The following is a 10,891-nucleotide window of genomic DNA, read 5'->3' as shown; positions in this document are numbered from 1 at the left end:
GGATACTGCATGGATACTGCATGGAATACAGTATTAATGTTTTACAGTACTACAGTGTTGCAAGTAAGGGGGTATGGCGTGGTACAGAGTACCTGTAAGAAATATGTTGCAGGTACGCAGTACCACTTACCCCCTGACCCACTGTCAATTTTTATTTTAAGTCTAAATATTATGCATCCCCAGCCCGCCCACCCAGCGTTATGATTGCTGCTGTATATGCAGCTACCGACTACTGCTGATTTAGCCTGTCACACTGACAGGCATCAGCGGCGCCGACAGCATGAAGAGCAGGCTCCACAATTGTAAGCACAAGCTGCCCGGCTCTCCCCCAAGCAAGAGCCAACCCACCCCCAGTCATTCCCTGTTTCTCATTCCCTGTCTCCTGATACCACGCCACTATTGTCATTTAGTCACTCCTCTGGCTTTGTGCAACCACACCCCCTCATGACACATGGCCACACCCATTTTTGGTGGAGGCTATCAGTACCACCAATAAAAAAATTCTACTTGCACAACTGCAGTACTATAGTATAGGCTGTTTTAAAAAGTGGATAAGTGGTCAGGAAAAGGTTAAACATATAATAAAGAAATACACAGACATAATAGAATCATAGAGCATTTTCTAAGCTCACAATCTCCCACTTCATGGTAAGGCTCCTGTCTTTTCCTCTTGGCAGCTGCTCTCTGGTCCATTGCAATGTTTTATGGCTCAGATCCACACATACAGTAAATGTGGTAGAAGAAGCTGGCACACAGGGCATGTGCAGCAGCTCTGCTCTGTCCCTTACACTGCATGATGTGGTGGTAGCTCTATTGATCATATTACATACCAGTGCTATTGTTTTCATAATTTAAGGCACCTGAGAAGAGGAGGGGGGTTTCTGGGCAACCAGAAACCCCCCTGCATTTGCCTATGGATGATGCGTGTACCCACTGGGAGTTCATCAAGGTTGTTTGTGCAGGCAGCTCAATTAAAAAAAAAAGCCTATAGGCTGCAGCCAGATCGTTCGTTGTTCATCATTTTGTCACATCATTCAATGTGTATGCACCACATCTTTCATCCAGGACACTGGGGAAGTTCAAGGGAAATTGGTCACCATTGTCTGTCAGTGCACACATCGTCCAGTATGTATGCACCATTACAATGACTACCATCCAAATGTAGATGAGCTCCAAAGCAATCAAAAATCAATTGTACTAGTAGTGACAAAGACACCGATACATGTTTGGGCTTGTGGCCACAAGAAACATTAAAAATGCAATGCAATTTAAAATGCCTGTAGCCATATGGATCATTGTGCTTTATAACCAATGCTGGGGAATGGCACTGGTGATTCCATCTGAATGTATATATCTCTGATCCCAAACACCCCCCCCCCCCCCCATGTGGGCTAGGCTCTTCTGGGAGTCAGGTAAATTGTTACTATTTTAGGCAGTTTCTTGCAGAATACAGGAGTGTAGGCCCCTAGGCGTAAGTGCCTAACATTTTAATAAGAATAATCGTTGTTATTATTAGTAGTATTATTATTTCTAAATGCATATAAAACACACTTGCATCTTAATATATGCATTAAAAAGTAAAAAAAAAATCCAAGTGCCTATGTGTATATAGCGTTACCTGTAGAATATGAGGTCAAAATTTGAAATAGAACAATCTAAATCAAAAACTGTCCTGGTAAAAGTACGGTACATTCCCAAACCAAAACAAATCTATTATTGCTGAAACCTTAGATTTAATACTTATAGCTCTGTAATAAGTCTCAGCAGCTGTCATTAATAAATTGCATGGGACAAAAGATGTAGATAGGTTTTTATCTGTGCTTTCTTTTGATCTTTAAGTAATATGTGCAATAATTCTGTATTTCATAGTTCTTGCTTCAGGGAGCAGCCTATCTTTCTCCGGTGCAGACCAAACTGCAATCACTTTTGCTCTACCCTTCAAATCTTATGCTGATCAAAGCCCCATGGTTCAGTTGTGAAGAATAAAGAGGATTTACTGTCTGCAGAAATGCCTCTGGACAGTACGGTGTGTGCAAGAGCAGCCTATCAAGTTTTTCTTATGCTATTAGTTTCACTTCAAGGCACCACTGAAAGGTAAGGTATATTATTATATTGCTACGACTTATAATGTATTTCATATTACATTTTTTGTGAGGAATAAAATGTATCGCAGAAGTAGTGTCTGCATATAAGGTGTAAGTAGTGTCTGCATATTTGGACATATATTTCCATCCCCACCTACAAGCGTGTGACACCAGTGCACACTTCCTGGACATTTGGGACTTCCTGGGCCCCACCCCCATGTGGTTCGGTTCGGTGAGATGACAATTTCATTGTTTTTATTCATTATTGCTTATTGTTTTTAGCCTTAATTTCTGGCTTCATATTTTAGTAAATGTATTAAAACTGTGACAGATCTACCAATCTTCCATTTTTACTTTTCTGCTTAATATTGCACAGTAATAGCATGTAACTAGCGCTGCCCACTCCCATCTTTTCGTTTTTTGCTCACCATTTGTACAGGACTAACTACCCTGTCCCAGGGCAGCTGCTCAGGAAAACCGCTCAGTCAGGCGCACCTGACCCCGAAATCACCCAGCGTGATCCGGGTTCGTTCTCTTTCGTTCATTGTCTGCATATAAGGCCTGATTCAGATAAAGTATATTTAAAAAAAAGCAATTTATGGCAGGCAAACCATGTTGCCATGCAAAGGGAGCTTGGATCTGGGGGGGGGGGCACCATCAAGTCTGCCTATCAAAAAATCAAGGATGTCTATGAGGATCTTACTAATGCTTAATGCAGGTGGCTGCTGTGGAACATCTAATGCTGGCCACACATCAGACCAACAGAAATTTGCTCCCAAAATCTGGAAAAGGACAAAAACTGTCACTCAGTAGTTGAACCTGTTTGATTTAAACAATTTGACTAAATGTTTTTGTCCATTTTCCTGGGTTTGTGAGCACATTTCTGATTGTCATTTGCTCCCATCCAGTACCAGATTTTTATTCCATCCAAGCAACTAGTTGGATGGTTGGAGGAAAGTTGGTCTGATGTGTGACCTCACCCCCATACTTTCCCTTGAGGCTTACTTCCCTATTTTGCTGCCCCCTCCTGGGGGCCTGCAGGGGACATGCTCACCTTCCCAGGGGGCTGGGAGAACCACCCGACTTTTGAAGCCTCCATTCCAGAATGTTAGGCAAGTAAGCCTTAAGGGGTTGGAAAGTAGGTATTAGCTGCAGTATAGAAGGGGGGGGGGGGGGGGGGGGGGGGGCAGTAGGTTGATGTTTTGCCTAGGGAGCTAAGAAGCCTTACACCTGCCCTGGATAAGTGTTAACCCAACTTAAGTCAGATGTGGCCACCTAAAGAATCTTTGCAGCCTTCAGATCCTTCTGAATGTCATATTGTGATTGCTATGGGAGGAGAGGATACAACAATGTTGTGTCACCTAAACACCCCAGTGTGTTCTCAGAAGAAATAATTTGAAACCTTTTTTGAAGCTGTGCCACCGGGAGAAGATGTGTGGCAGAGGTGCATGCGCAGTCTAAACCCGAAATCCAGAATCAGAAAAACCTTTCACTCCACACAAAAAAAACATTTCACAACTTACAGCTTGGTTTTCACAAAGTAAGAACACAATTTATGTTACTTCAGTTCACTATGGAGGTTATTCTGGTTGGTGCGTAAATTTCCGAATTATTTCGGAGCGGACCGCACGCCACGCTGTGCGGACATCGTACGAAGAAACGCCCACCGGTCCTCCGCATTCGGACGGACTCACACTTTAAGAAGAGGGCGTGTTTACGGACGACATCCAAACCTTGCGTGTGCGGTGGACACACACATATTCTGCATGGTCTTACAGCGTCTGCACGGTCTTACAGCGTCAGAACGGACGGGAACCTGCCCGTACGCACCGATGCGGTGTATTAACGCAAAACTCACGACTATTATCTGAACTCATAAATCGGTCACATGACACACTTATGCAATTAGGCATAATAAATAAATAAAATTTTATGTTTTCCCTAACTGTAATAAATTTTTCATTTGATCCCCAAATGTGTGCTGTTATTGGTGAATGTAAAAGTGACATGGATATTTATATTAGTGATAGCAAGTTCTGTCCATTGCTTGCAGTGTAAATGTGTGTAAAAAATGCTGCCGTGCTTTCAGCATAGATTTGTGTGTTTTGTAATGGTCCATTTAAGCTGCAATGGTTCCAATTGACAATGACAAGAGTGTAATTAATGAGTAATGAGTAGAGGAGTGGAATGTATTGTGTTCAGCTGACATTGGTTCAGGTGCAGGCATACTAATTGGGCGTTCCGAATGCCTAGCGCATGACTGAGTGGTGTCCGCAAAGCAATACTTGCTTATGGAGACCGCATATTTTCTGCCTTTTAGTTCGTTTGCAGTCGGTGTTCAGTCCGAATGCACGCCTACCAGAATTAGTGCACTCCCTCGTGTACGCCCATGTTTACGCCCAGTTTAGCCCACTTTGAAACTACACCCCTGTGTACTTCCGAATGACGGCCATATTATGCCCATATTTCCCGAGTGAATGCGGTGCACTTTTCTGTACGGTATTAGTGAGAACGAGTACGGAGACCGTGCGTGGCACATGCGCATAGCGTTGCCCACGCATGCGCAGACGGCAAAAAAACGCCATCCGAAAGAATTCGGAAAATTACGCATCGAATAGAATAGAATACGGCCCTATATTATCTAAATGAAAACAAAGACATTGAGCAGGGTACTGGAATAGTCAGCCATCTTTGTTACTTCTAAATGCAGCTTGCATGCAAAGTCAAGAGAAAATATGTGACCTATAGTAATATACTGATGGAAAAAAAAAGAAAATGCAATTATATGGTATTTTCTTCCTTTAATGACATATTAATGCCATAGGTTTATGAATCTGCTGTGACAATGTACGTGGTCTAGCCTCCTGTTAGCGGTAATCAAACATTTTGTTGTTCTGTAATCTGATTTATGGCAGTTAATAAAATATTTAATCATCCTCAGAGCAATTGTACTGTTCCATAATATAAGATTTTAATCATTTATATTTCTATGAATCCTCTGCTTTTGTCCATTATGAATGTCTATGCCTAGGTATGTCATTTGTATGTTATACTGCATAAACTCTGCAGTGCACTATCATGGTTAATAAAGCAGGGTCTCATATAGCACACACTTATTGCACAGAGACTCCATTGTCATCCAAGGGAAAAAAAGAATTGGCATTGCCCACCACACTTCGCACCTCATGTTCAGTAGCTCATGTTTGGAGGTTCTGAGGCATCAGTGCTATGAATGTCTCTATAATATAGAATATATTCCTTGTATCTTCCAAACCATTTATATATATATATATATATATATATATATATATATATATATATATCAGCATGCTGTAGACCATCAGCCAGAGTCATAAATCAGTAATCCCTCCACCATGCAGTCATTGCGCCGACAGACTGTTTCGCACCTTAATCATGGGCCCATATATAATAATAATAATATAATATGTATATATATATATTTCTCGTGGGATCTGGCACTTCCCACTGGCTCCTGCTCCACTGAATACCTTGGCCTGGGTGCCCACCTGACCTGGAGAGTGACTCCGGTAAATGGATATAAACGAATGAAGCAGCGTCACTCTAGGTACTTAGTGGTGGAAAAATACTTTACTGTATATCGTCGATATACAGTAAAGTATTTTTCTACCACTAAGTACCTGGAGTGACGCTGCTTCATTCGTTATATATATATATAAATATATATATTCACAAGGGATGGGGGGTTGTGACCTTCTCCTGCGCTTCTTAGATAGCAGCACTACTCTAGGGCCCCACTGTTAATAGAGGTCCGATGAGAAAATGGATAGAGAAAGAGATGAAGAGGTGCGCTATACTGTATTTCACCAGAATACATACACTTGTTAAAAAATATATATAATGTATTTATTACAAACAGTAATTAAAAATATACATAGAATACATTTGATTAAAACAGTATACAGAGGTTCTCCAATAGATGGTTTTCATATAGAAGTATTGATCCCTGATTCGACCGTAGATGTATATAGGTCTAGAAAAAACCCTACGCGTTTCGTCCTGTAGGGACTTCCTCAGGGGTAACACACCAGGATCAATTTATAACTGTTTTCAGATGGGCAAATATGCGTAGAACACGCTTAGGTGTATAAATGAAGGTATAGCCTGAAGTTATTATTCATACTGTATATCGACGTAAAGCTTCATTTCCTGTTAAAAAGGCAGAAATAGCAAACCTAATCAAACAACTCTCCAGCTGGTATCCTCCCAGGTTCAGCGGTATTTCTGTGTCTGTAAAAATAAGGGTGTCCGCAGTCAGGGTGGAGCGGTAATACATCATCAGGCTCCCCCTCTGTCTTTCTCTTGTTCCAGAATATATATATATATATATATATATATATATATATATATATAGCGTTCCGTGCGCTATACGGTATACTGACTGTCAGGATCCAGGCCACCCACAAATCATACTGCACCCCTTAGCTCAATAAGACTTTCATTAAAGCCTTAACAAAGTTATAGCATGATCTTAAAACTCACTTTTTCATTATAATGTAACTTGTCCCCCTTCTGAAGCCTCTGTGGTCTTCTCCTCATTGTGTTGCCCATACCACCTATAGATTGTTAGCTTTTATGGACAGGGTCCTCTGTCCTTCAATACCCAATGCACACTGTATTTATATATCTAGAGTATTTCTTTACTTATTAGGTCTCTTGTATTCCCCTTGTATGGAGTACGGAATCCTAGTGGTGCCTCATTAAAAAAGGATAATAAATGAATAATATATTAAAGCAGCTCCAATATACTTATATTTCTGAGACCAAGAAACTTTTTTTTTTAGTTAGCCAATGGAAAGTATGACTAAGGAATTAAAGCTGCCCAGTTTGATGCATGAGATAATCTTCAGTGGAATTCCAATGATCAAATATTCTGACGTCTTACACTGGCAGATTAAATGTTTCTATATACGCTCAAATTCTATGTTATAAATAAATGACATTGACATGGTCAAACCCTAACAAGTTTCAATCTATGTTAAATGATTATTTTACATAAATAGCACTGTCTGACCACAGGCATCCTTACAGGGTGGGTACCCACAAATTCATGCATTCTGAATGCATTACAGGACACATGTCAATCGCCCACACAAATGCCAAGCAAGGCTGAACTGTTTTGCAGAATCAAAGTATTATGGTGTTTATTTTTAGGATTCTACTGTATTTCTTAGATGAAAGTAAAAAAAAACTACAATGAGCATAAGTTGCGGGCTCTAACTGATTATTATTATTTTTTTGTTTAACATACAGTACAGTAGAAATATATTATTTATTTTATTTAGTTATTTATTTATTAACAGTTTCTTATATAGCGCATACATATTCTGCAGCGCTTTACAGAGAATATTTGAACACTCACATCAGTCCCTGCCCCAGTGGAGCTTACAATCTATATTCCCTACCACATGTACATGCACACACAGACACATAAATTCTAGGGTTAATTTTGTTGGGAGCCAAATAACCTACCAGTATATTTTTGGATTGTGGGAGGAAACCGGAGTACCTGGAGGAAACCCACGCAAGTACGGGGAGAATATACAAACTCCGCACAGTTAGAGCCATGGTGGGAATCGAACCCATGACCTCAGCGCTATGAGGCAGTAATGCTATCCATCACACCAACTGTACAGAAAATGTGGCTTTGTTAGCAAACCAAAAAAGCATGCACATGGGCAAAACCCTGCTGCATTGCAGGTGGGGCAGATGTATCATGTGCAGAGAGAGTTAGATTTGGGTGGGGTGTGCTCAAACTGAAATTCAAATTACATTGTGAAAATAAAGCTGTCTCACATCTGTGGGCTACATGCAAAGGCAGTCAGTATTTGTTCTGCAGAGAATCAATAGAAATGTGCTTCCCTTACAGGGCACCATAGTTGGTTCCAGACACAAAATAACTTTTTTACTTTACTGAATCTGGCCCATAGTCTGCCCATGTATGTATACACATACCTACACACTAGGGTTCGTATATGTTGGGAACCTACCAGTATATTTTTGGATTGAGGGAAAGATGTATCAAACTTCACAAAGTCATAAAATGGAGAGTGATAAACAACTAGCCAATCAGCTCCTACCTGTCATGCTACAGGCTGAGTTTGAAAAATGACAGGTAGGAGCTGATTGGCTGGCTTTTTATCACTCTCTATTTTATCACTTTATGAAGCTTGATACATCTGGCCCTGAGAGAGGAAACCAGAGTACCGGGATGAAACCTACACAAGCACAAGGAGAATATACAAACTACACATAGGGGTCGATTTGTAGCGGGACAAATTCAATCTCCTGGATAATTGTTTGGGGTTTGCGAATATGCGCATGTGCGAACGCCTTCGGTGAGTATCACACTCGCTGGGGCGTTCGCTCCAGGAGGAGTGGACAGGGGACAGGCAAGGGCAGACACAGGGGCCTGCCTGGCATTTCATGGGCGTGCCCACAAAAATGGTGGGCGCGCCCATTGAAATGCTGGGCGTACCTCTGTGAATGCAGGCGTGTCAATGCCTGCTTGGGGTGGACTTCTGAATTCGCATGATGTCAGTGCCCGCCCAGAATTTAGCCATCTGCGGCTAAAATAAAAAGTCATTCTAGACTGACTATTTTAGCGAATGGGAGAAAAATCATTTGATGGTGAGCGAATCGCATCACATGATCTTACTCCTGTTCAGCCGCATGCGAGCTGATGTGTATGTGAATGCATTCCAGGTAGCGGATTTGTCCAGCGGGAATGGCGGATGGTGGTTACCTGCAAATACATGCAGCCTAGCGAACAGGTCTGAATCGCCCCGATAGGTACTTAGTAGGAACTGAATTAATGACCTCAGTGCTTTGAGGTAGTAGCTCTAACCATTACACCATCCATACTTCCTAATGTACAAAATGAAAGCAGAAGAGCTGAAATTTAGGTGTAACAGCCAGATGCACTAAGCTTCAAAGTTATAAAATGGATAGTAATAAACAGCCAGCCAATCAGCTCAGTGCATCTGGCCCACAGTGTGAGGTGTTATTACCATTAATATCTGATAGTGGAGCTGTGAGTCAGCACTGCAATGGTGTAAATAATGATGGCTTTCCTAATTCAGTTTATAGGAAGGGTCCATTTCTGCCTGTATTGACTGCTATAAAGGGAAAAACATCAATGTAAAAATACAGTTCATTATTAAGGTTCCCAAAAGTTGACATCATCATCATCATCATCATCATCATCATCATGGTATCAAACCCATGACCTCACACTGCTGAGGTCATGGGTTCGATACCCACTATGGCTCTAACTGTGCGGAGTTTGTATATTCTCCCCATGTTTGCGTGGGTTTACTCCGGGTACTCCGGTTTCCTACCACAATCCAAAAATATACTGGTAGGCTAATTGGTTCCCAACAAATTAACCCTAGCATGTCTGTGTGTGCGTGTACATGTGGTAGGAAATATAGATTGTAAGCTCCACTGGGGCAGGGACTGATGTGAATGTTCAACTATACTGTGTACAGCGCTGACATATATGTGTGCGCTATATAAGAAACTGTTAATAAATAAATCTGACTGCAACACACAAATGCTTCAATCCAATCCCAGACTTGGAGTCTGGTTTGGCATGGGTGTATTTTATACCACAATAAATACATTGCATTAGATCTATTAGTTTACAAACAGGAGACTCCTACTAAAAGATAATAACACCCCCATACCATAGTCATTTCTTTTGGGGTATTTTGCATATATTCCTGTATAACCAGTACCTATCCCCTCTTTTCTTTATAAATTCTCAGGTTGATTGGGAGCATACAAGACAGTATATACTGGGACTGACAAAGGTAAAACAATACTGAGGAATGCTCACATGTCATTAAGGTGCAAATGTCCACTCAATCATAGCAGCCGAATATGCACCTAAATCCAATGTTATTGCATAATGCTCACTGAGGACACAATAACGCAGCTGAGATAAAACAATCCTGATAAAATCAGCTCTTTTTACTTTCAAATTGAAATGTAATATAAAACTAATACACCCCCTAAAGGAAACTTGAGGCAGAGTTGCATGACCTGTATAACAGGAACCCATTATACCGGTTATGGGACTTGTCATTGCGTAATGTGACGTGGGGCTGCTAGGGGCACATACACAATCCCATGAAGAGAGAACAGTAATGCGCCTTTGCAGAAGGGCTGACGGCAATGGATGGACTATTATTAGTGTGTCCTGATACTCATCCTGAACATACTTCGAACATTAATATTTGATTAATAAGGAATGACATAAGACTTATATTGGTGTCATCAAATCATACTCATGTAAAAAAATTAACTACACATCTGTCATCATTATTAACTCACAAAGGTACCCTGCTAAAAGGCTCACCATAAATATACGGGTCGTGTCAGACTCCATGTTCTCTGTACTGAGCTTACGTGTGGACACTGAGCCACTACTCCAAGCAATCATGCAAAGTATTCAATTAGTATATAACTCCTAAATTGTATAAATTGTTGCATACATAGGTTACACAAGTTGCATTGAGCAAATGGATTCTGTACAACCCTAATGTGTAAATGTAATAAAGCTGGATACACACTGGGCGATATATCACCAGCAATATGGACAATATCGATATTGTTGACTATATTGCATCTATCGTCAATATGGATGTACACAGTCGTGGGTCATTCACAACTCCTCCTGTCATCTGTACATGTAGCTCAATCTGCTGGGGCGGATTGGGATTTTAAACCCAGCCTGGGAAATTTCTCAAAGCAGCCTTAAAGGG

General features: G+C 41.0%; 1 protein-coding gene across 1 annotated transcript in view; it reads left to right on the top strand.

The window, feature by feature from the left end:
• The first annotated feature begins 1,976 nt into the window (after positions 1-1,976).
• Positions 1,977-10,891, top strand: part of CCDC200 (coiled-coil domain containing 200) — a 140,710-nt gene continuing 131,795 nt past the window's right edge. Inside the window, exon 1 of the mRNA XM_083147570.1 lies at positions 1,977-2,094. The gene's annotated coding sequence lies outside the window, so the exon portion shown is untranslated. The remainder of the gene's footprint in view (positions 2,095-10,891) is intronic.

The sequence above is a fragment of the Crinia signifera genome, chromosome 6, assembly GCF_055691185.1.
Source record: "Crinia signifera chromosome 6, ASM5569118v1, whole genome shotgun sequence".
Classification (NCBI taxonomy): Eukaryota; Metazoa; Chordata; class Amphibia; order Anura; family Myobatrachidae; genus Crinia; species Crinia signifera.
Note: the sequence above shows the minus strand (reverse complement) of the source record. Positions and strands in the feature narration are given on the sequence as shown.